Source organism: Herpailurus yagouaroundi, unplaced genomic scaffold (genome assembly GCF_014898765.1).
Source record: "Herpailurus yagouaroundi ecotype Mexico unplaced genomic scaffold, PumYag 159, whole genome shotgun sequence".
Classification (NCBI taxonomy): Eukaryota; Metazoa; Chordata; class Mammalia; order Carnivora; family Felidae; genus Herpailurus; species Herpailurus yagouaroundi.
This window is the reverse complement of record NW_024412400.1, coordinates 42,667,143-42,689,554: the sequence shown is the minus strand read 5'-3', so window position 1 is coordinate 42,689,554 and position 22,412 is coordinate 42,667,143. Positions and strand designations below refer to the sequence as shown.

Sequence of the window (22,412 nt, the reverse complement as noted above, 5' to 3'; positions counted from 1 at the left end):
AACCTCTTGAATGGAAAAGGTAAGGAAATTGAGTCTCCATAAAGGAAGACGCCACACCGACACTTTGATTTTACCCCAGCAAGACTCCTCTTAGACTTTTGATATACAGCACTATAAAATAATAAATTTTGTGTATTGTTTCAGCCACTAAATTATGGCTTTGTTGTAGTTTGTTATATACCAGCAGTGTGACTAATAAATTAGGTGTGGCATTGGTGTCTTTATGAAAGATAGAAACCAGTTAGAGGAGAAAGGAAGAGTCCCACACTCCCTGATTCCTACTGCATAGAATGTAATTTGACATATCTAAGCAAAGCACATGTCCCTTCGGCCCTGGTGGCCGAACCATAGAATTAAGAGGCTACCATCAGCATCCAAGAGCACTGGGAGTATTCCAAGGGATTCATGAAACTTTATGTCCACTGCCAGGTTCTGTTTTATGCCACACTGAGCTTCCTTCAACTGAATAAACCATACCGAATCATAATTAAATGTGAAAACAGGCCCAAGCCTGCATATCTCCCTTAAACAAACTACCAGGTCAGTTAAACAGAAAATTTATTTTTTCTAAGACATTTTTCGGATGTGGATGTGTGTGTGTATATATTTACACATATTTTTAATAATAGGAAAAACCCTTCCTCACAAAATTGTTTTTCTTTCTGAAGGGCCTTCCCCCAACAGGCTATGAGAAGATGGACCATGTGGGAGATAAGCACCTTCACATCCATTATCCTATTTTTGCATGAAATGAGTTTAGGTAAAGACATTTGCTTTTCTAAAGCAAAGCATGCAGTAGGCGTTTCACAGATTTTATGAATAATACTGGACAGAACTCTCTTCTTTCTCAGAATTGTATAAGCATGACTTCCATCCTGAACCCTCATTTGAAACAGAAGCATGCAGGTGCCACTGTAGCAAAATATGTTCTCTATAAACTGATGGAATTGAGTCTTCAAAACAAACTTTGTGTTTATTTATGCAATTTTTTTTGTTTCCCTTTACAATAAAAGAAATCCTATTTGGTTTCCTTTGTTAGTTTTCAACACTTTGTAGCTACATATTACACCATCCCAACGATTCTCAAAGTGTGGCCCAAAAGCCCCAGGGGGTCCCTAAGATCCTTTTAGCGGTCCAAGAGGTCCTCTTTTTCCGAATGACATAGCCATGCAAAGCCAGATTTTCTTCATGTACTTCACCTAGACAAAATACTTCAACAGACTGAATGCAGAAGCAGATTTGTGAACCTATTTCTTCAGTTTTGACAAACATTAAAGAAATTGCAAAAAGATAAAACGATAGTGTTCCCACTAATTTAAAAAAAAAACGAAACAAAAGAATAAACAAACAAAAAGCAGAATCAGAGAACAAACTGATGGTTGCCTGAGGAAAGAGGGCTGGCAGAATGGGCAAAATGAGTGAAGGGCAGAGGGAAACACAGGTTTCCAATTTTGGAGTGAATGTCTTGGGAATAAAAGGGACAGGGCAGAGAATATAGTCAATGATATTGTAATAGTGTTGTATGCTGACAGGTGGTCGTTACAGTTGGGGTGAGTATATATAACGTACAGAGACGTTAAATCACTGTGTTGTACACCTGAAACTAATATAACATTGCTTGTCAACTATACTTAAATAAATAAAAAAACACATAAATACATAAAATGAGTACAAAAATATGTTTTAAACTTCTTAGTTTTGATTTCTAGATGGATAAGTATTGATATAGGTTGGATCTGCAGGTGAAAAAAAAGCTTTTGGAGTCCTCATTATTTTATTTTATTTTTTTCATGTTTATTTATTTGGGAGAGACAGAGACAGATAGTGAGCTGGGAAGGAGATGAGACAGAGGGAGGCACAGAAGCTGAAGCAGGCTCCCGGCTGTAAGCTGTTAGCATAGAGCCCAACATGGGACTCAGACTCACAAACTGGGAGATCATGACCTGAGCCAAAGTCTGACGCTTAACTGACTGAGCCACTCAGGCGCCCCGGAGACCTCGACTGTTTTTAAGAGTATAAAGGGATCCTGAGTCCAAAAACCTTGGAAATCACTACTTCACTTCAGTAGTCCTTCCTCTTATAACCTGGCCGTCATTTCCATTGCCTTTCTTATCTCCCAGTGCCCACTACACATACTCTCTGATACCAACCAGTACTCTTTCTCCCCAAACTTAACCAATGCTCTTTAATCATTTGTAAGCTATGACCCTTGCCCTCAAAGAAGTAGGGTCTGGTGGGAGGAAACAAACATTGTTCCAAATAACTGGCATGACAGGAAGATAATGAAAAATGTCTCAAGAAATATGCAAAGAATGTGTTTGTGGTAGAGACAGACAGCTACCCACGTAATGTCTATGCTCCCCTTCCTCTTAAACCAGACCCCAGTTGTACACCGCCCACAGTGCTCTCAGCCATCCTTGTGGTTAGGTATGGCTTTGTTACTAAGTTCACTTGCAGCTGATGTGGCCGTTGAACATTCTGGTTAATGAAAGTCAAAGTCATTGAGTTAAATGCCTTGGCAAGCTCTTGGTGGGGAGACATTCCTTTTGTCCTTTCCTTCCTGTTTTCTCCGGCCTAAATGAGCAAAATGGTTAGAGCTCCAGCAACCACCCTAGATAATGAGAGAATCTAAGATGAAAGCTAGGAAGGAGCAGAAAAATAAAAGGAGTCTGAGTTTTGACAATTATGGAATCATAAAAAATTAATATCTATATTGCTTGAGTTACTGGCAAGGGAAGGAAGATTTCTATTATATACAGTTGAACCTGGTCCTAAATAATATGGTGCTCTTGGAAATTCAGGGGGGAAAAGTGAACGATTCACTGCGTGTTTTTAGTAGCATTTGAGCCAAATCTTGAAGAATGAACAGGATTTTTATCACGTGGTCAGCGCCAGAGAAATCCACGAAGGAGAAAATTTCAAAGAAGTTCCATTCGTAGTATATCAAATTTAACAAAAAGGAGCACAGCAGCTCCTTCCTTAGGCTTTGCATACCCCCTTCTCAATTAAAAGGCTATGATTTTCCTTATCTAAGTCTCCCCGAAGACCTCGTTCAAAATCAGCTTCCTCATAATGGCCTTCCCCCTCGACACTCACTTGTAACTCCTACGGCCCCAAATGCCCACTCATCGTAGGCAATCGTGCATCATTTGCTATTCAAAGATTAATTTTTTTATGTCTTGTCTCATAATATAGATAATAGGCTTTCTGATGTCAGAGAGTGATCTTCAAATCCCTAATTATGTTCATAGTCTTTGCACATCTTACAAGTTCAATCATGAAAAGGAATAATTTTCAGACCTGCTCAAAATGTCTTAATAGAGTGGTCTGGCCTGGCTTGCACACTCAGCATTTAGACAGAAATATATAAATACATAAATAGCACTTCTATAGTGTCTAATAGCTTACAAAAGATTTCATATCTATTGTTTCACACTGTTTTATAACTTTGTGAATTAGGTATTATCCATGCTCTTTTGTATTCAACAATATATATTTTGCTTTCACTGTTATGCCAGGCTTAAGACCTAACAGGGAAATAGTACTAAGCATCTGTATAATTACAATACAATGGAGAGGTACTGATACAGAGGCCAGGGTAAGGTACCAGGAGGATTAAGGGATGGAAAAATAGAGCAGCTTTCTGTTGGGGTGGACCGGGGAGCTCCAAAGGGGGAGTGGTAGATGAATGAATCTCTAAAGAATGAAAGGTACCTAGAAGTCAAGAAGAAAGGGCACTAGAGAGGAGTGGAACAGCATGTGTAAAGCAGATAGACCTGAGACAACATGGCTCATTTGAGGAACAGCAAATAATTTAGAGTAGCTGAAGGGCAGAGGAAGTTTGGAGGGAGTTTAAAGTGAGACTGGAGAGTTAGCCAGAGGCTGAAAACGAAAGACATTGTAGACTAACTGTAGCATTTCTGTTTTATCTTGCAGCCAAAGAAAAGTTGCTAAAGGATTCTCTGCAAGAGAGCTTGGTGATCAATTTCACAATTCGGGAAGTTAAATCTGAATGCAATGTCACAAATTATCCAGGTAAACAACACTAAAAAATTCATGAGAAGTTATAACATATAACAGAGCAACGTAGTGTTGACTTTCCAAGCACATAGGCATGTAATTCTGCAGCTGATTTTGCACATTAAAAATTGTACTGAGGTGTTAGCAATACAATTAAATGAAGCAACATACGGAAGAGTTTTAAAGATTTCAAAACAATTGTATTCCTGCCCCCTCAAAAAAAGAGAGAGGGAGAAACTCCCTGATTCACAAAATGCCAGTATGTGTTAACAAATCATGTATGTTCCCTGATTTTTCATATTTTTCGATCTACTTGTCCATTTGTCCTTATGCCCCTTCTTTAAAACTGAGAAGCAACTATTTGGTCTTCACTTACAAGATGACAAAAAATGAATAATTATATTTTCCTTTCTCAATTTCTCTTTTCATATTTCTTCTTTCAAAATGTAAAAATGACACTTGTATCAATTTCAAATGCAATTCAGTAGTACTTTAGGCAGCAACAACATTAATCAAATAGAAAAGAATATCTTACTTTTTTAATCCATAAGTATTCAAAGGTATTTTACAACTTTTTTTTACCCATAAATGTAGCTTAGTGCACCATGAGAATTTATTTAAGAGTGGATAAAATGAATTAACTGTCTAAGCAAGCCAGTGAGGCAAGGTAGAACTTAGGTATTTTCTTTGCCAACAACTGTTTCTATACTAACACACTAATGTACTTTTTGGGAAAATGCCAAAGATGACTATGGACCACTTTTTTCCTCTGCCCATATGTTTCTCAAAAAAAAAAAAAAAAAAGTTACACTATGAACATGTAGAATAAGTCTCTTTGCCTCACAGAAATGAAGACAAGTTCCACCATATAGTGTGATACTATCATTTTTTTGAGGAACCGGAGGATGATTTTCAGCCAATTTTGACCTAGGGCAAGTTGCCTGACCTCATGAAGTCTGTTTCTATAACAGTAAAGTGAGGATAATATGCATTAAGGATTAAATAATATATTCTATATCAATTGCTTAGCAGTGCCTGCCATAAAGTAAGTATTCAATATATAGAACTGTTACTATTATTAATAATACCACTATTATAGAAATGCTTTGTTTCTCTTCTGCCTGTTGGGAAATGAAAGTCCCAGTTGGGGAGAAATTCCACTTACTACAAAATTACTGTCAATCCCTCATTTAATTTATCAAAATTGTTTTTTAAGGGCACACTATGTCATAGTAAGTAAGATGTCTACTATCCTAAAATCTCATCACTGGTTTTTGTGCAAATTTGTAACTTTAAACTCCAAAATCAGTTTAATCACTGGAATATAAGCAAATTATATCATGCAAAAAAAAAAGGGTTCCAAACCCTAAGTTTTGGGGGATCTCAAAAATGATTTTTTAAGGGCAATGATAGTCAAAGATAACTAAACATATGTGGAAAAAGAAAACAAACAAACAAACAAACTGTAAGAACCAGAAGGAAAAAGAGTTTACATCTTGACATTATCACAGATTATAACATGACAACGTTTACTGTGCATGAAGAAATATACAACAAAAATATCTGCAGAATACAGGAAGGTAGGAAAATTGACAAAGCAGATTTGAAAAACAACCAAATATTGTTTGTAGGAATAAATAATACAATGAAGTATAACACAGTAAAGCATAAAATATAAAATAATTATAAAACTTCACACAATACAGTGTAAAAGATAAAGATTAAAAATTTAAAAATATGGTTTGGGAGCAAACAAGGAATAGTGGTAAAGTGGTCAAAAGTTGAAAAAGAAGGCAAGTCAGGAGAAAATATCCAGACACATGCAAATACAGATAAAGACATGAGAAAACAGAAGAGAATAGAAAATACAAGAAGGATTTAGTGAATAATTCCAGAAAGAAAGATTTCCAAATGTGTATGCACCTAATTATATAGCCTCAAAAAAAAAAAGAGCAAATATTGACAGTTATACCAAAAGAAGGGACAAATCTATAAATATAGTGGGAGAGTGTGATATATCTCTTTTAGTTGGTAGAACAAAGAGAGAAAATAAGTTGGTAGAATAAAGAAAAAAATAATTAAGGACATAGATTTCAACATATCATTAACAAAATGGACCTATGGACATTATACCCTATAATTGAAGAATACAAGTTTTTCAAGCACACATGAAACATTTAGAATATTGACTACATATTGTGCTGCAAACCACATGTCAACAAATAAAGAATTGAAATCATAAAGAAAATTGGAAAGAGACACAAAGTAGCTTCTGGGATTTTAACATTGTTTTGTAGCTTACTATGGGTAGTAGTAACATGAACAGTTACTTGATAATAATTCATTAAGCTATATAACTATGTTTTATGTACTTTTGTATGTTCTTAATATTTCACACTATTTTTGAAGTAGATCTGATCCATACAAAATATGCTCTCCAACCACAGTGCATTTGTGTCAAAAATCAATCAGAAACTGGTAGCTAGAAAATTTCCCATATCTTCTGAAATGAAACAATATATTCTAAATATCACATGGGCGGAAGAAATATCATAAAAGAAATTAGAAAATATATTGAACTGTGAAATAATAAATGTTATATAGCAAAACTCCCAGGATGAATCTAAAGCAACATGTAACATAATATTGCTAGCTAGAAATGCATATAATAGAAGAGAGAAATGTTGAAAATGAATGAACTAAGTACATTAAACACTATATAAAGTAGTTACAAAAATTATCAAAAAAATAAAACTAAAGAAATGTGAAGAAGGAAATTAAGATAAATGCAAAAATCAATAAAATTAATAATATTTTAAAAACATAAAATAGAGAAGACCAAGAAAGCTAACGCTTCATGTTTGAAAAGACAAATCCTATGGTAAGATTGGTCAAAAAGAGAGAAGGGAAGAGGGAGGGAGAAAAGGAGGAAGGGAGGGAGAAGGAAAGAATATTAGGGATGAATAGGAAAAATAACTGCAAATGCTGCAGACATGAAAGAGATAAAAAGGAGATACTGTGAACAAATTTATAAATTCCGAGAAAGTGTGTATTTTTTAATGTTTATTTATTTTTGAGAGAAAGACAGAGTGTGAGTGGGGGAGGGGCAGAGAGAGAGGGAGACACAGAATCGGAAGCAGGCTCCAGGCTCTGAGCTGTCGGCACAGAGCCCAATGTGGGGCTTGAACTCACGACCTGTGAGATCATGACCCGAGCTGAAGTCAGACACTTAACTGACTGAGCCACCCAGGCACCCTGAAAAAGTGCATCTTTAACACAATGTGACTCAAGAAGAAATGGAAAGCCTAAATAATCCTGTAAAAAATTGAATCAAGTGTAAAACTCTTCACACAAGAAAAACTACATGCCTGGATAACTTTATGAATGGATTTACCAAGCAGTCACTGAAGAAACAATTCCAGATTGTTATGGACTAAGTTGTGTACCCCATCCCCCCAAATTTTATATGTGATGAAATTATATGCTCTGAATTGTGATGAATTTGCTCACCAGAGAAGAACATATCTCTCACCTTTTCCCCACCCTCCCTCCCATTATCTCTCCCTCCCTCTCTTTCTTGAGGACAAAGTGAGAAGACAGTACCTACACGCTAGGAAGAGAATCCTCACCCTAAGCCAAATATACTGCAGCATGATTGCAGATGCCCAGCCTTAAGAATTGTGAGAAAATACATTTCTGTTGTTATTTTTTTTTAATTTTTTTTAACGTTTATTTATTTTTGAGACAGAGAGAGACAGCGCATGAACAGGGGAGGGTCAGAGAGAGGGAGACACAGAATCCGAAACAGGCTCCAGGCTCTGAGCTGTCAGCACAGAGCCTGACGCGGGGCTCGAACTCACGGACCGCGAGATCATGACCTGAGCCGAAGTCGGCAGCTTAACCGACTGAGCCACCCAGGCGCCCCTGTTGTTATTTTTTTTAATGGCAGCTTGAACAGACTAAGACAAAGACCTACACAACTTTTTTTCGGAGAATAGAGAAAAAAGTGTTATACGCTTCAACTCATTTTATAATCAATTTCATATGAAATCTGAAGGATGGCATGAGAAAAGAAAATTAAAAGTCAGCTTCAAGTCTTACTCTGAATACAAAAATTCTTTTTAAAAAGGTGTTAGGGCTCCTGGGTGGCTCGGTCAGTTAAGTGTCCAACTTCACCTCAGGTCATGATCTCATGGTTCATGGATTTGTGGGTTCAAGCCCCACATTGGGCTCTGTGCTGACATCTCAGAGCCTGGAGCCTGCTTCAGATTCTGTGTCTCCCTCTCTCTCTGCCCCTCCCCCATTCACACTCTGTCTCTGTCTCTCCAAAATGAATAAACATTAAAAAAAATTAAAAGTTAAAAGAGGTGACAAACCTGGCTACAATGTATTCCCCTTAATGGCCAAATGATCTAACCTGCTATTTGTTTGATAGATGCTATTTAAATGCACATCAACAACTGCCAAAGCGATGATCTTTTTAAAAACTTATCAAACCAAATCCATTACTATAGTAAGAGGATAATATCTTATGACTAACTTTATTTTATCCAGTAATGAAATATTGGTTTAACATTTTTTAAAGAAATCAATAAATGTAATTCACCACTCTGTCAAGTTTTAAAATGGGGTAAACATATTATTAGCTCAATAAATGCAGAGAAAGCACTGATAAAATTCAAAATCCACTGAGAATAAGAATTTGTACCACTCTAGGAACAAAAATGAACTTTCTTAACCTGATAAGGGACACTTACAAATAACCCAGAGCAAACACTGTATTAAATCATAAAGCTTTGGAAGCTTTCTCTTTAGTTAAAGAAAAAGGTAAAAATGTCTCCTCTCAGAATGTCTATTCAATATTTTAAAGGAAATCCTAGTCTGGAGTATAAAAAGGAAAGGAAATAGTGAGGTTCAGTCCTGAAAGGAAAAAAATCAAATTGTCATTGTTAACAGATGACAAATGTATAGAGAATCAAAAATATTCTAGAGGTTAATTATTTGAGTTAATTAAAAAATTTATCAAGGTTGTTAGATTTAAGTCAATATACATAAATCAATTTAATTTTTATATGCCAGCAAAAAATATATATAAAATACATAAACATTCTATTTAAAGTGGAACATTTTGCACTGTTGGTGGGAATGCAAATTGTTGTAGCTACTCAGGAGAACAGTGCATAGATTCCTCAAAAAACTAAAAATAGAACTGCCCTATGATCCAGTAATTGCACTATTAGGTATTTATTTACCCAGAGGGATACAAAAATATAGATTCGAAGAATTACATGCACCCAGTGTTTATCAACAACAGCCAAACTATGGAAAGAGCCCAAATGTCCATTGACTGATGAATGGATATATATATATGACGAATGGAGATATATATATATATATGTATATATATCCGTATATATATGATGATGAATATATACTGATGAATGGATGCGCAGCCATCAAAATGAATGAAATCTTGCCATTTGCAATGATGTGGATGGAACTAGAATGTATTACTAAACAAAATAAGCTAAACAGAGAAATGTTTAGAATGCTAGAATGTATTACTAAACAAAATAAACCAATCAGAGAAAGACAAATACCATATGATTTCACTCCTGTGTGGAATTTAAAAAACAAAACAGATGAGCATTTGGGAAAGGGGAGGAAATAAAAGGAAAGGGGACAAAACCCTAAGAGACTTTTAACGATAGAGAACAAACTAAGAGTTGATGGAGGGAGGTGAGTGGGGGATGGGCTAGATGGGTGATAAGTATTAAGGAGGGCACTTGTGATGACCAGTGGGTGCTTGTATGTAAGTGATGAATCACTGAATTCTACTCCTGAAACCAATATTGCAGTGTATGTTAACTAAAATTTAAATTTAAAAAATCACTGGTAAAGAAAAAAAAGAATAAAAAATATCAAGTATCTAGAATTAAATCAAATGAAAGTTGTACAAAACCTCTATGGGGAGGGGCGCCTGGGTGGCTCAGTCGGTTAAGCGGCCGACTTCGGCTCAGGTCATGATCTTGCGGCCCGTGAGTTCGAGCCCCACGTCAGGCTCTGTGCTGACAGCTCAGAGCCTGGAGCCTATTTCAGATTCTGTGTCTCCCTCTCTCTGACTCTCTCCCGTTCATGCTCTGTCTCTCTCTGTCTCAAAAATAAATAAACGTTAAAAAATAAAATTAAAAAAAAAAAAACCTCTATGGGGAAAATCACCAAAAAAAAAAAAAATTATCAAACTTTTTGAGAAACAATAAAGAAATCTTAAATAGAGTGATATACCATAAACTTTCCCTATTAATAATTATGGTGAAAATTTAAATATATATGAAACACTTCATTAACAGTTGCTCAATAGGAAAACTTGGATATCCATATTGGAAGAAAAAATTGAACCCACGAATCACATTATACACAAAAATAAATTCCAGACGGTTTAAAGATCTAAAGTTGAACAATAAGGGGCATCTGGGTGATTCAGTCAGTTGAGCATCCAACTTTGATTTTGGCTCAAGTAATGATTTCATCAGTTGTGAAATCAAGCTCCGTGTCTGGCCCTGTGACAGCATGGAGCCTGCTTGGGATTCTCACTTCCTCTCTCTCTCTCTGCTCCTCCTCTGCTCATGCTGTCTCTCTCTCTCTCTCAAAATAAATAAATAAGCAACATTAAAAAAAAAATAAAGTTGAACAATAAAATTAGAAGATATTTAAAGCATAATATAAAGAAATATCTTTATGACCTTAGGGTAGGAAATAATCTCTTAAAATATGGAAAGCCTTAGATATAATGCATAAAATTAATACATTTGACTTCATTAAAATGAATTTCTTCTTCTTATCCAAAAACTTCAAGATAGTGAAAAAAACTTCAGAGTGGAAAATGATACTTGCAAACACAATTAAGAGACAAAAGTCTAGAATTCTACATATCAATAAGAAAGAAACAAATAACACAATTTTTAAAAATGAGTACAAAACAACAATCACTTCAAAAGAGAAAAGTCCTAATATACAATAAAAATATGCAAAGGAGTTCAATAAAATTGAAATTTTTGGAAATGCCAATGAAAACTTCAATGAGGTACAACCACTCCACCCCACTGACCAAATTGTGAAATCTTTAACAGTAAAAGAATTTGCAATATCTGGGAACACTCATACACTATGATGGGAGTATAAAATACTACATACATTGGAAAGCAGTTTACTATTATCTACTCAAGTTAAAGATACTATATCACATGGTCTAGAAATTTTTTACTCCTACTCTCTACCCATTACAGAAACTAAAGCAACCAGAGGCATATACAAGAATGTTCACATTAGCAATATTCTCAATAGCCAAATACTAGAAGTAAATATCTCTCAATAGTATAATGGTTCAGAAAAATGTTTTATGAAATACCCTATAGCAATAAAAATGAATGAACCAGAACAATTCACCACAACATGATGAATCTATAAACATAATATTGAGCAAAAGAAATAAAATACAAGGGTTCTATTTATTTTGACAGAGGCTGTAGTTACATGTTTGCTTAATAATTATTCAGTAAATATAACTATTGAATGAAGACTTTTCTGAAAAGTCTGTTACATTTTGTAATAAAAATATTAAAAGAAAAGGGAGAGAGGGAGGAGGAAAAGAAGAGAAAGAGGATGGAAAGAAGAGGAAATGTGAAGAAATTAGAGTCAATAATTCCTATGTGCAGAATAATAGAGTTTATAAGGTACATAGAAAAATATTCCAGTACCCTTATAAAGGTAATAGTTCAAAATGGAATTTTAGGAGCTATATACACTTACAAATATTTACTTTTCAATATGTATTGCAGACAAATATTTAGATTTCTTTTGCCATTCAAGCGGATACAAAACTCTAAAGTATATTTTATGAATCCCTGAAACAACCAAATATAAATATTTATTGATTCAGATAGATGTTGAGCACTTAATACCATGTGAGGAATTGTACTAGATTCTGGGGATGCACAGAGGCAAAGCATAAGCCCTGTCCTTAAGAACTTTATGGTCTGTAAGAGGAAATGGGCAAGAAAAATAATAACAATAATGATATATTTTAAAAGGGGGATATTTTGGGATCATTGATAATAACTCAAAAGATTGTGGGAGGGAAAAAGATGCCTGGAAAATTCCTATCTCTTGAAGACTTAACTCTTCAGTCTCATGAAGTAGGGTAAATGTGAGGGATAGAGAATAGGAAATTCTCCATACTCTCACTGTATGTGAATACTATTTCTTGCATGTAACATACAGCATCTCAGTAACTGTAAGGCAGTTGTTATTTTAGACACAAGAAAATCTAAGTTCAGAGAGATTAATTATACTATCTAGCCCAAGGTAACATAGCTAGTAAATGTGAACACAAGAGTTAAACACAAGTCTGTCTGACACCAGAGTTCACACACATGCATACAAGTCAGGAAATGAAGCTGTGTAACTAACACCTCATTAATTTTTATTCTATTAAGGCTAAATAATAACTGACAAAACATTGGTACACACACACACACACACACACACACACACACACACACGCATGCACAATAACAATTTCACAAGGAAAAACACCCAAGAAGAAATTACATGATGGAATATTTATAATTAAAAGGAACATGGGACTTCTACTTCAGTTAATTATAGAGTAATTTGGAAATGTTTTGCCACTAAAAATAACTAAGAAACTAGATTTCATATCTTAAACATATTTTAAATCTTTAACATCTTTTTTTTGAGAGAGAGAGTGAGCGAGAGTGTGCAAGTGGAGGAGAAGGGGCAGAGGAGAGAGAGAGAGAGAGACAAACAGAGAGAGAGGGAGAGAGAGAGAGAGAGAGAGAGAGAGAGAGAGAACCTTTAGCAGACTCCACGCTGAGCGTGGGCTCAATCCCACAATCCTGGGATCATGACCTGAGCTGAAATCAAGAGTCGGATGCTCAACTGACTGAGGCACTCAGGCACTCCAAAATCTTTAGTATCTTTTAAAAATACTAAAGAACAAACAGTACTTTGTAAGTAAGATTCAAAGAGGAAGTCCTGGCCCTGGTTGTCTTCACCATATAAAGTACTTGCCAATCCTGAAGAGGTAGGAAATCAGTTGAGCTACTCTTTTGATGACACTTAGGAGAAGACACAATACCTAGAGTCCAGGGCTCACAAAGGCTGAACATTTTGACAAACTAATTTCCACTTAGACTGGACATCAAACAGCTGGACCCTAGAAGTTATATCTGAAGTAAGCCAGTTCTACAATGGATGGCTACCTATCTTCAAGTTATTTCTGCATCACAGAAAATATCAGACTCTGAATTTGGATTAAAGCACATTAATGAGTAGTGCTCCCATGTGCCAGAAAAAGGCAAAGAAAATCCTCTTTGGAGGAAGACATCAGCAGCAAAGCTCTTCTACAAATGCAACCATACCTCAGAGATATTTTGGGTCTGGTTCCAGATCATTGTAATAAAGCAAATATTGCAATAAAATGAGTCAATTTTTTGATTGCCCCATGCATATAAAAGTTGTGTTTATATTATATTCTATTAAGTGTACAATAACATTATGTCTAAAAGACAAACATAATACCTTAATTAAAAAATACTTTAGGCGTGCCTGGGTGGCTCAGTCGGTTGAGCGTCCGACTTTGGCTCAGATCATGATTTCACAGTCTGTGAGTTCGAGCCCCGCATCGGGCTCCGTGCTGACAGCTCAGAGCCTGGAGCCTGTTTTGGATTCTGTGTCTCCCTCTCTCTCTGACCCTCCCCCGTTCATGCTCTGTCTCTCTCTATCTCAAAAATAAATAAACGTTAATAAAAAAAATTTTTTTTAATACTTTCTTGCTAAAAATAAGGCTAACCGTTATCTGAGGTTTCAGTGAGTTGCAATCACTGATCACAGATCACTATGACAAATAAAATAATAACTAAAATTTTGCAATATTAAAAACTTTGAAAGTTTGAGAAGTTTGTGAGAATTATCAAAATCTGACATAGAGACACAAAACATGCAAATGCTATTGGAAAAATGGTTCCAATGGACTTGCTTAATAAAAGGTTACCACAAACCTTCAATTTGCAAAAAAAAAAAAAAAAAAAAAGCAACATGTGAAAAGCACAATAAAGTGAAGTGCAATCAAACCAGGTATGCCTATAGTTTTTCAATACAATGACCAATATAAAACTGAAGATAACCAGATACATGTGAAGACATAGAACTATCTAGTAGGTGTAACTATTATTCTTGTCATTTCTATAACTAAAAGTAAAATTCAATAGAAAAAAAGCAAAAAAGCAGATCATAAGTCTTGCTGGTAGCTTGAGTGTCTACAAATATCATAAAAAATATCATCCAAGACTTCCAGACAGAATTTGATCTTCTGTTAATTCAGCTTAATTAACCTTGTGTTAATTCAACCATTCAAATTACATGTCAACTAATGAACTCAGTTTTTAACAAATCATTGATTTTTTTCTAGTTAACTAACAAATGCCAATCAAAAAAAATCACTGATTTATAGACGCCTTAAGTCCTTAAATTCCTGATATCATTCCACTCATATAACAATTCAATTCCTTCCGACTCAAAAGTCTGTTTGTAATGGCCTGTTGTTTTAGTCTTATTATCAAAGAATCTATGTCACCCTATTGTCATCCAAAACCAGTAGTCAACCTCTTCACCAAGGATCCAGAGTAAACATTCAAACCTCTTTGGAAAGAAGTACTATGGCATAATTAGAATAAGATATATTATCAACACAGGAAAAATTAGTAAAAAACCCAAGTGGAAAAAACTTGGAGAATAATTTTATCAATAAAATATGAGAAATTTTCCATATAGTACAGAATATTAAAATGTAGATTACTCAATATTTTCATACCTCATGTGTAGCCATTTACCTAAATTGATTCATTTTTCATTTTGAAGTAGAATTTCTCTTCAATGGAGTTACTATTCAAAAAAAAAGTGACACAAGATCTAGAGTTTACTAAATATTTCTCTTTTCCTAAAAATTCGAACAGTAGTTATTTATCCAGCATAGTTAAATACAGAACTACTTGTTTATTCAGGAGAATTCTGGAGTTCACAACATTGGAGTGAATATCTTCATACTGAATGAAAACTACTGTTATGCTGCATTGTAGGTTTCATTTATAAATAATAAGAAATTGTTTAACACAAGTTTTTGGAAATTCTGATTCTACTTTCTGCTGTTTTTATTTTTTTACAAGATAATGAGTGTTTAATTTTGAGGTTTGCAAGGATGTATCAGCTGAAAGATCCTGAGTGAAAACAGGGAAATCTACCACAACTTCCATTTCGCTGCAAGCTGTGTATATTATTATTATCAGCCTTGGTATTAAAACTAGACTTTGGTTAGGAGCAGTTGATCAGAAACAAGCTCTACTTATAATTTTCTTTAGCACATAAACACCCTCCAAAGCTAAATTCAATACTTCCACAACATGAAATGTTGACCCTTTTATTTATCAAAAATAAATTCCCAAGATAAGAGAATGAGTACATAAATTTGACAATAAAATATAGTTCTTTACCTTAATTATGGGGACTTTTACTGGGGACATTACAGTAATGAAAAGAATAATGTATCAATGTTACTTTAGGAAATGAGACAAAACAATAAACTACATTTCACAGAAACTAAATTAAAAAAAAAAAAAAAAACCCTGCTTATGGTCTACTGGTTTCCCATAATGCAACACCACCTGTGTTTAAATCATTACCTGAACAAATGCCCAAATGCCACACGAGTAGCAATCTTTCAATTTAGTTTGCCTTTTGAATCAGTTGGGATATGAAATTAAGTTTTAAACCTGAAAAGCATAAAAGACTCTTAAAAACTGAGAACAAACTGAGGGTTGATGGGGGGTGGGAGGGAGGGGGGTGGGTGATGGGTATTGAGAAGGGCACCTTTTGGGATGAGCACTGGGTGTTGTATGGAAACCAATTTGACAATAAATTTCATATATTGAAAACTAAAAAAAAAAAAAGAAAAAATAAATAAATAAACCTGATAGAAATTTTAAAAATAAAATAGCTTGCCTCATCAGTATCTCCATGGAAACACTGAGGGTGGGGGAGGGTACTGAGAGCAAATGAGCAAGTATCTTAATTCTGGTGAAACTTACTTTTATTTAATGTAGAAAATAAAGTTTATAAAGCCCCAACATTTAAGAAGGACTTGTTTTACAAAATTAAAATTGGGTGTGTTTTGTGGATTTTTAAACATATGCTCATTGTCCAGTTCAAAGAGAAGAATATAACAAAGAACATTAAACATCTGTACTCCCACTACCGAGGAAGATTTACTCAAAATTTGGGGGAACATGATTCTAACATCTCTCCATGCATACAAATGTAATTTTTAATGGGCTTAATCTAAATCTACATTTTAATCTACATAATTCACTCAAAAGTATTTTATGAAGAGCTTTTTTTGGTCAATAAATACAAATATCCAGTATCATTTTTAGTAATCAGAATTTTCTATTATATGAGCACACTACAATTCATTTGACCAACATGATTATTTATTTGCCAGCAATTACAATATTTCTTTTCCAATATTTAAATTATCTCAGTACACTTGTCAGTCACTTCCTAGGAATAAATTTCAACAAGTAAATTTGTTGGAACACAGGGTGGACAAAAGTTAAATATTGATTTAGTTTGTCAAAGAAGTTGCACTCATTTACATGCTCTGCAGCTCCGGAGATTACTCATTTTGCTTTATCTTTGCTGATACCAGGTTTTAAAAAAAATATATCTTAATTTTTTTTCCTAAACTAACAGAAATGTTTCATTAATTTGATTGTTTTATTTTATAGAAAGGTTGAACAACTTCTCAATTGTATATTGCCTATTTGCGTTTCTTCTCCTGAAGTCTTACAATGAATCCTTGATGCAAATTTTGCCTAGGCAATTCTGAAATTTACTTTAAAAAGTCCTACAGAAGTGATACACAAATCTGGCTTCAACAGAAGAGCAACTACATACCAGTGAAACAGATGCCTAGACCATAGTTGCACCTGATTGCCCTATAAACTCTGTTTTGAATCAGTTACTTACAAATTAGCTTATTTCATTCACACTTCTTCACCACTAACTTGACAGGCAATTTTTAAAGAGAAGAAATGTGTGACTCTATTTTCAACCTTTTTTTTTTAAGTATTTCACAATGGAAGGCATCCCTCTCAGTATTTCTATAAAGGTTTTTGACTACATTTCCCTTTACGATGTTCATAGAACTCTCTCTTATCTAGGCTTCCCGCTTCCTGAATAACATTAATAGCCAAATTGACACTAATGGAGTCCCTAAAGCCAGAGTTACATCTTTCCATCTATCTCAAGCTGGAGTCAGAGACACCAAGAAGAGACGTATTATTTCCACGTCATCTGGGTGATCTTTAGCACTGCTCACCCTCACCTATCGATGTGAACTTCTAGGGACTGCCATTGAATCTATTTCCTCCACAGGGCAAATGTTCTCTTGCTTCAAGACCTGAAATGACACTGTACAAGCCACACTCCAGAAAAGGTACTGATTGGTCGTGGATGCCTCCTACTTAGCCAATAGCTAGAATATTTATATCTTTTAGAGGGTAGCAACTATTCACAGTTAGGGCTTTTGAACCACTAACCTCATCTATTTTAGTTTCCACCATTTAAAAATAATTCTGCCTCATCTAAGGAAGGGAACAAAAAGAGAGCATCCTTATAGGGGCAGAGCCCTGCACAACTTCTGTTATTAGTCTCTCTCTTTTCCCCCCAGACAGAAGCAAGACAGTTTCCTCCCCAGATTTCCAAAGATATTACTTCTAGAAAGCCCTAAGAAAATCAGAACTCATAGAGGAAAATCCCATTCACTTGACATTGTTGTTTGGTCATTACCTTAAGGCTCTAACCCTGGGCTTAATTGCCTCCTGGGGCTCCTTTGTTATGGGGGGGGGGGGGGAAGCATGTAGAAGGGTCTACTCACTTTGCAAAAATCTCATTTAACTAGAAGACGCAGGTTTTAGCAGTACATCTTTTTCTGAAACAAAGTAAATATCTATTCCAAGGTTTGCCTCCCATTCACTTCCCCTGTGAAAAGTGAAGTAAAAAGATTTATTGCATCATATACATTCTGTTAAAATTTGGTATTTAAAGTACAGTTTCTACTTCAAGTCTCTTTTTCCTTTTCTCTACTTATTTATATTGAGGTAAATATCTATCTTGGTTGGATGTATTTACTTTCCACCTGAAATTCAATTTCAGTACAATTAAGGAATGTATATTCCAAAATTTTATTCTACCTTTTTTCTCAAAGCTAGGGAATGGAAATTCTGCGTGGAAAAAAGTTGGATAACAAAATTGTGAATAACTACTTTCCTTCTCATCAGAAATAAACTTTTTAAAAAATAATTACTTAACTAAAATTAACTTAAATATAAAAATCCAATAGCTTGGATTCTTCATTGAATTGTCTAGCTATTTCATGAGAAATGCTGCTCTAGGGAATGAGGAAAATAGTTTCTTCATAACATAGAGAAAAGTCTGATTTCTGAGTTCTTCTAAGAACACGAATGTTCATTTTGACTTCATAGAATGCTGTACCGTGCCTGTTTATTCATGTGGCTTAGCTTAATTGCTAATTCAGTGTTGTTTCTGAGGTACTTAAAATTCAGTAATGAAGACTCACATAATGAAGTATTATGTAGACTAATTAATGAGTATATAATGCCACGTAAAGTTATTGCAAATGCCAACTGTTATCATCATACATGTCAGACTTAATTTTGCTTCTGAATCCACTGACCTGAGTACCTAATTCTATATTTACTACTTTATTTAGTATGGCAATGGCCCACGGTTCTTCCCTAGCTTCTCAATGTAGGAACCTTCTATTTAGCAGAAAATCAGAAAGACAAGACAGACTTTAAAAAAGGAAAACCGTGTATTTAATTTAAATCATAGCTCTGTCATTTACCAGCTCTCTTATCTTGCCTAACCTTTTTGAAACTCAGTGTCACAAGTTTTAAAATGAAAATAGTAATATTCTTTCAACAAATATTGCCTAAGTATATGTTGTGTTCCAATTCCTGAGGTAGGCATGGAGGTAAACAGTAAACACAACACAATCCATTCCTCAAGAACATGGATGGGAGGCAGATTGTGTTAGGTGCCATGATGAAGACAAGAGCTAGTTATTACAGAAGCATTTTAGGGGCACCTGGGTGGCTCAGTCAGTTGGGCATCTGACTTTGACTCGGGTCATGATCTCGTGGTTTGTGTGTTCAAGCCTACATTGGGCTCTCTGCTGTCAGCATGGAGCCGGCTTCAATCCTTTATCACCCTCTCTCTTTGCCAGCCCCCTCCCCACCCCCCACCCCCCACCCCCCGCGCTGGTTCTCTTTCTCTCTCTCTCAAAATAAATAAATAAACTTTTTTTAAAAAGAAGATTTGAAAGGATCAACTCATAACATTGTGGAGAAATTAAGTTAAATATTGTTTATAGAGAAACTAGCACAATGCCTAGCAATACTAGATACCAAGAAATATTCATCTTTTTTAAAGCTATGTAGTGTTACCTAGAAAAAAAAAATGGCACTACATATCAAATATTGATTGTGTCCAAGTTCATGTGGTAGTTTAGCCATTACAAACAGTGGTTCTTTAAAGGACAGATTTGCCTTCTTTACCGCTGAAAACCCTTTTATGCTTCATTAATTTAGCCCGAGAGAAAAAATTTTCAAACTGTTTGATCTGGTTACCTCTCAGGTGCAGGAACAGTGAAGAATTTAACTTTACACTTTATATACTTAATATTCTTGACTTTTTGGTAACAAATACATTATCATTATACTTTTTTTTAAATTATGGTAAAATATGAATAGTACAAAATTTACCATCTTAATCTTTTTAGGAGAGAGAGAGAGCGAGAGCATATGTGCCAGCAGGAGTGAGGCACAGAGAGAGAATCTCAAGCAGCCTCCATGCCCAGCATAGACCCCCACACGGGGCTCAGTCTCACTACCATGAGATCATGAGCTGAGCATATGTTAAGAGTGGGATGCTTAAGAGCTGAGCCACCAGGCACCCCCAGCTTAATCATTTTTAACTGTACAGTTCAAGTGTTAAGTATATTCTCATTGTTCTACAACCTATCTCCTGGACACCTTCATTTGCAAAACTGAAACTCTGCATTCATGAAACAACTCCCCACATCCCCCTCCCCCGTTCCTTGGCAACCACCATTCTATTTTTTGTTTCTATAAACTTGACTACTCTGAATATCTCATATAAGCAAAATCACATAGTATTTGTCTTTTTGTAACTGGCTTATTTTACTTAGCATGTCCTAAAGGTTCATCCACATAGCATGTGTCAGAATTTTCTTCCATCTTTTTTAATAGAAATAATCTTTTCTTTTAATTTTTAATTTTTTAAGGAAAAATATATACACTTGGGGTGCCTGAGTGGCTCAGTCAGTTAAGCATCTGACTTCAGGTCATGATCTCACGGTTCATGGGTTCGAGCCCCATGTCAGGCTCTGTGCTGACAGCTCAGAGCCTGGAGCCTACTTTGGATTCTGTCTCTCTCTCTTTCTCTCTCTCTCTCTGCCCCTCCCCAGCTCGCACTCTTTCTCTGTCTCTTAAAAATGAATGTTAAAAAATTTGTATACACTTAAGGTGTACAACATGATGATTTAATATACATATATATGTATATAGGAAAATAATTACTATAGGCAAGCTAATTAACATATCTTCTCCTCATAGTTACCATTTTGTGTGTGTGTGTGTGTGTGTGTGTGGTGAAGGTACCTGAAATCTACTCTCAGCAAATTTCCAGTATTTAATACAGTATTATTATTTTTTTAAGTTTATTTATTTATTTTGAGAGAGAGAGAGAGAGAGACAGTATGAGCAGCAAGGGGCAGAGAGAGAAAATTGCAAACAGGCTCTGAGCTGTCAGAGCAGAGCCTGATGCAGGGATCGAACCCACAAATCTGGAGATCATGACCTGAGCCAAAATCAAGAGTTGGACCTTTGACTGAGCCACCCAGGTGCTGCTCAATACAGTATTATTAACTACAGACATCAGGCTATACATTAGATCTCTAGACTTATTCATCTTACATAACTGCAACTCTGTATCCTTTGACCAACCTCTCCATTTCCCAAACACTCCTACCACTGGTAATCACCATTCTACTCTCTGCATCTATATATTTGACTACTTTAGATTCTACATATTTATGAAACCAGGCATTTGTTTTCTTTCTGTGTCTGCTTATTTCACTAAGAACAATATTCCCCAGGTTCATGCATATTGCTGCCAATGACAAAATCTCCTTCTTTTCTAAGACTGAATGATATCCATTATATACAAAATTACATATGTGTGTATATACAGAATATATATATTATATATATATATTTATTTATCCCTTCATCTGTTGACAAACTTCAGTTGTTTCTATAGCTTGACTATTGTGACTCATGCTGTAGGAAACATGAGAGCACAGATATCTCTTCAAGGCACTGATTTCATTTCCACTGAGTATCTACCCAAAAAAGGAGTTGCTGGATTATATGATAATTCTATTTGTAGTTTTGAAGAACCTCTATACTATTTTTTAAAAATTTTTTAATGTATATTTTTGAGAGACAGAGAGAGAGAGAGAAACAGTGTGAGTGGGCAAGGGGCAGAGAGAGAGGGAGACACAGATTTCAAAGCAGGCTCCGGGCTCTGTGCTATCAGCACAGAGCCTGATGTGGGGCCAGAACCCACAAACTGCGAGATCATGACCTGAGCCAAAGTCAGACACTTAACTCACTGAGCCACCCAGGTGCCCCTAACCTCTATACTATTTTTAATAATACCTATACCAATGTACATTCCCACCAACAGTGTGCAAGGGTTTCCTTTTCTTCACACCTTTGCCAACATTTAATTCTTACCTTTTTGATAAGTTATCTCAATGGATGTGAGGTAATACTCATTGTGGTTTTGTGTTTACCTGATGATTAGTGATGTTGAGCACCTTCTCGTATGCCTGTTGGCCAGCTGTATGTCTTCTTCGGAAGAATTTCCTTTCTTTTCAAGATTCAATAATATTCTGTTTACTTATTATGAATAAATAATAATAATCAATAATACCATAAGACCTAGCAATTCCACTTCTAAGTATTTACCCAAGAAAAAAATTAATGTATATGTCCTCAACACACCATTATAAGGAATATTTAGAAGAATTAAATAATAAAATTGGGCCAGAGAGAGAAGGAGATAGGGTTGGTGTGAGCTAATTCTCATCTGTCATAACGGGAAGACAAATGATGTCTTAAGTTGTTAAATAAAGAAATTAGGGG

The 22,412-nt window shown here is 35.2% G+C and overlaps 1 long non-coding RNA gene across 2 annotated transcripts in view; it reads right to left on the bottom strand.

The window, feature by feature from the left end:
• LOC121033799 (uncharacterized) overlaps window positions 1-22,412 on the bottom strand; it is a 132,261-nt gene that overhangs the window by 96,608 nt on the left and 13,241 nt on the right. The window contains exon 2 of one of the 2 annotated variants that reach the window (XR_005792123.1): window positions 18,035-18,138. This is a non-coding gene — a long non-coding RNA (uncharacterized LOC121033799). Of the gene's footprint in view, window positions 1-18,034; window positions 18,548-22,412 lie in introns of those variants that run through there. The other variant, XR_005792122.1, reaches the window with a different exon arrangement.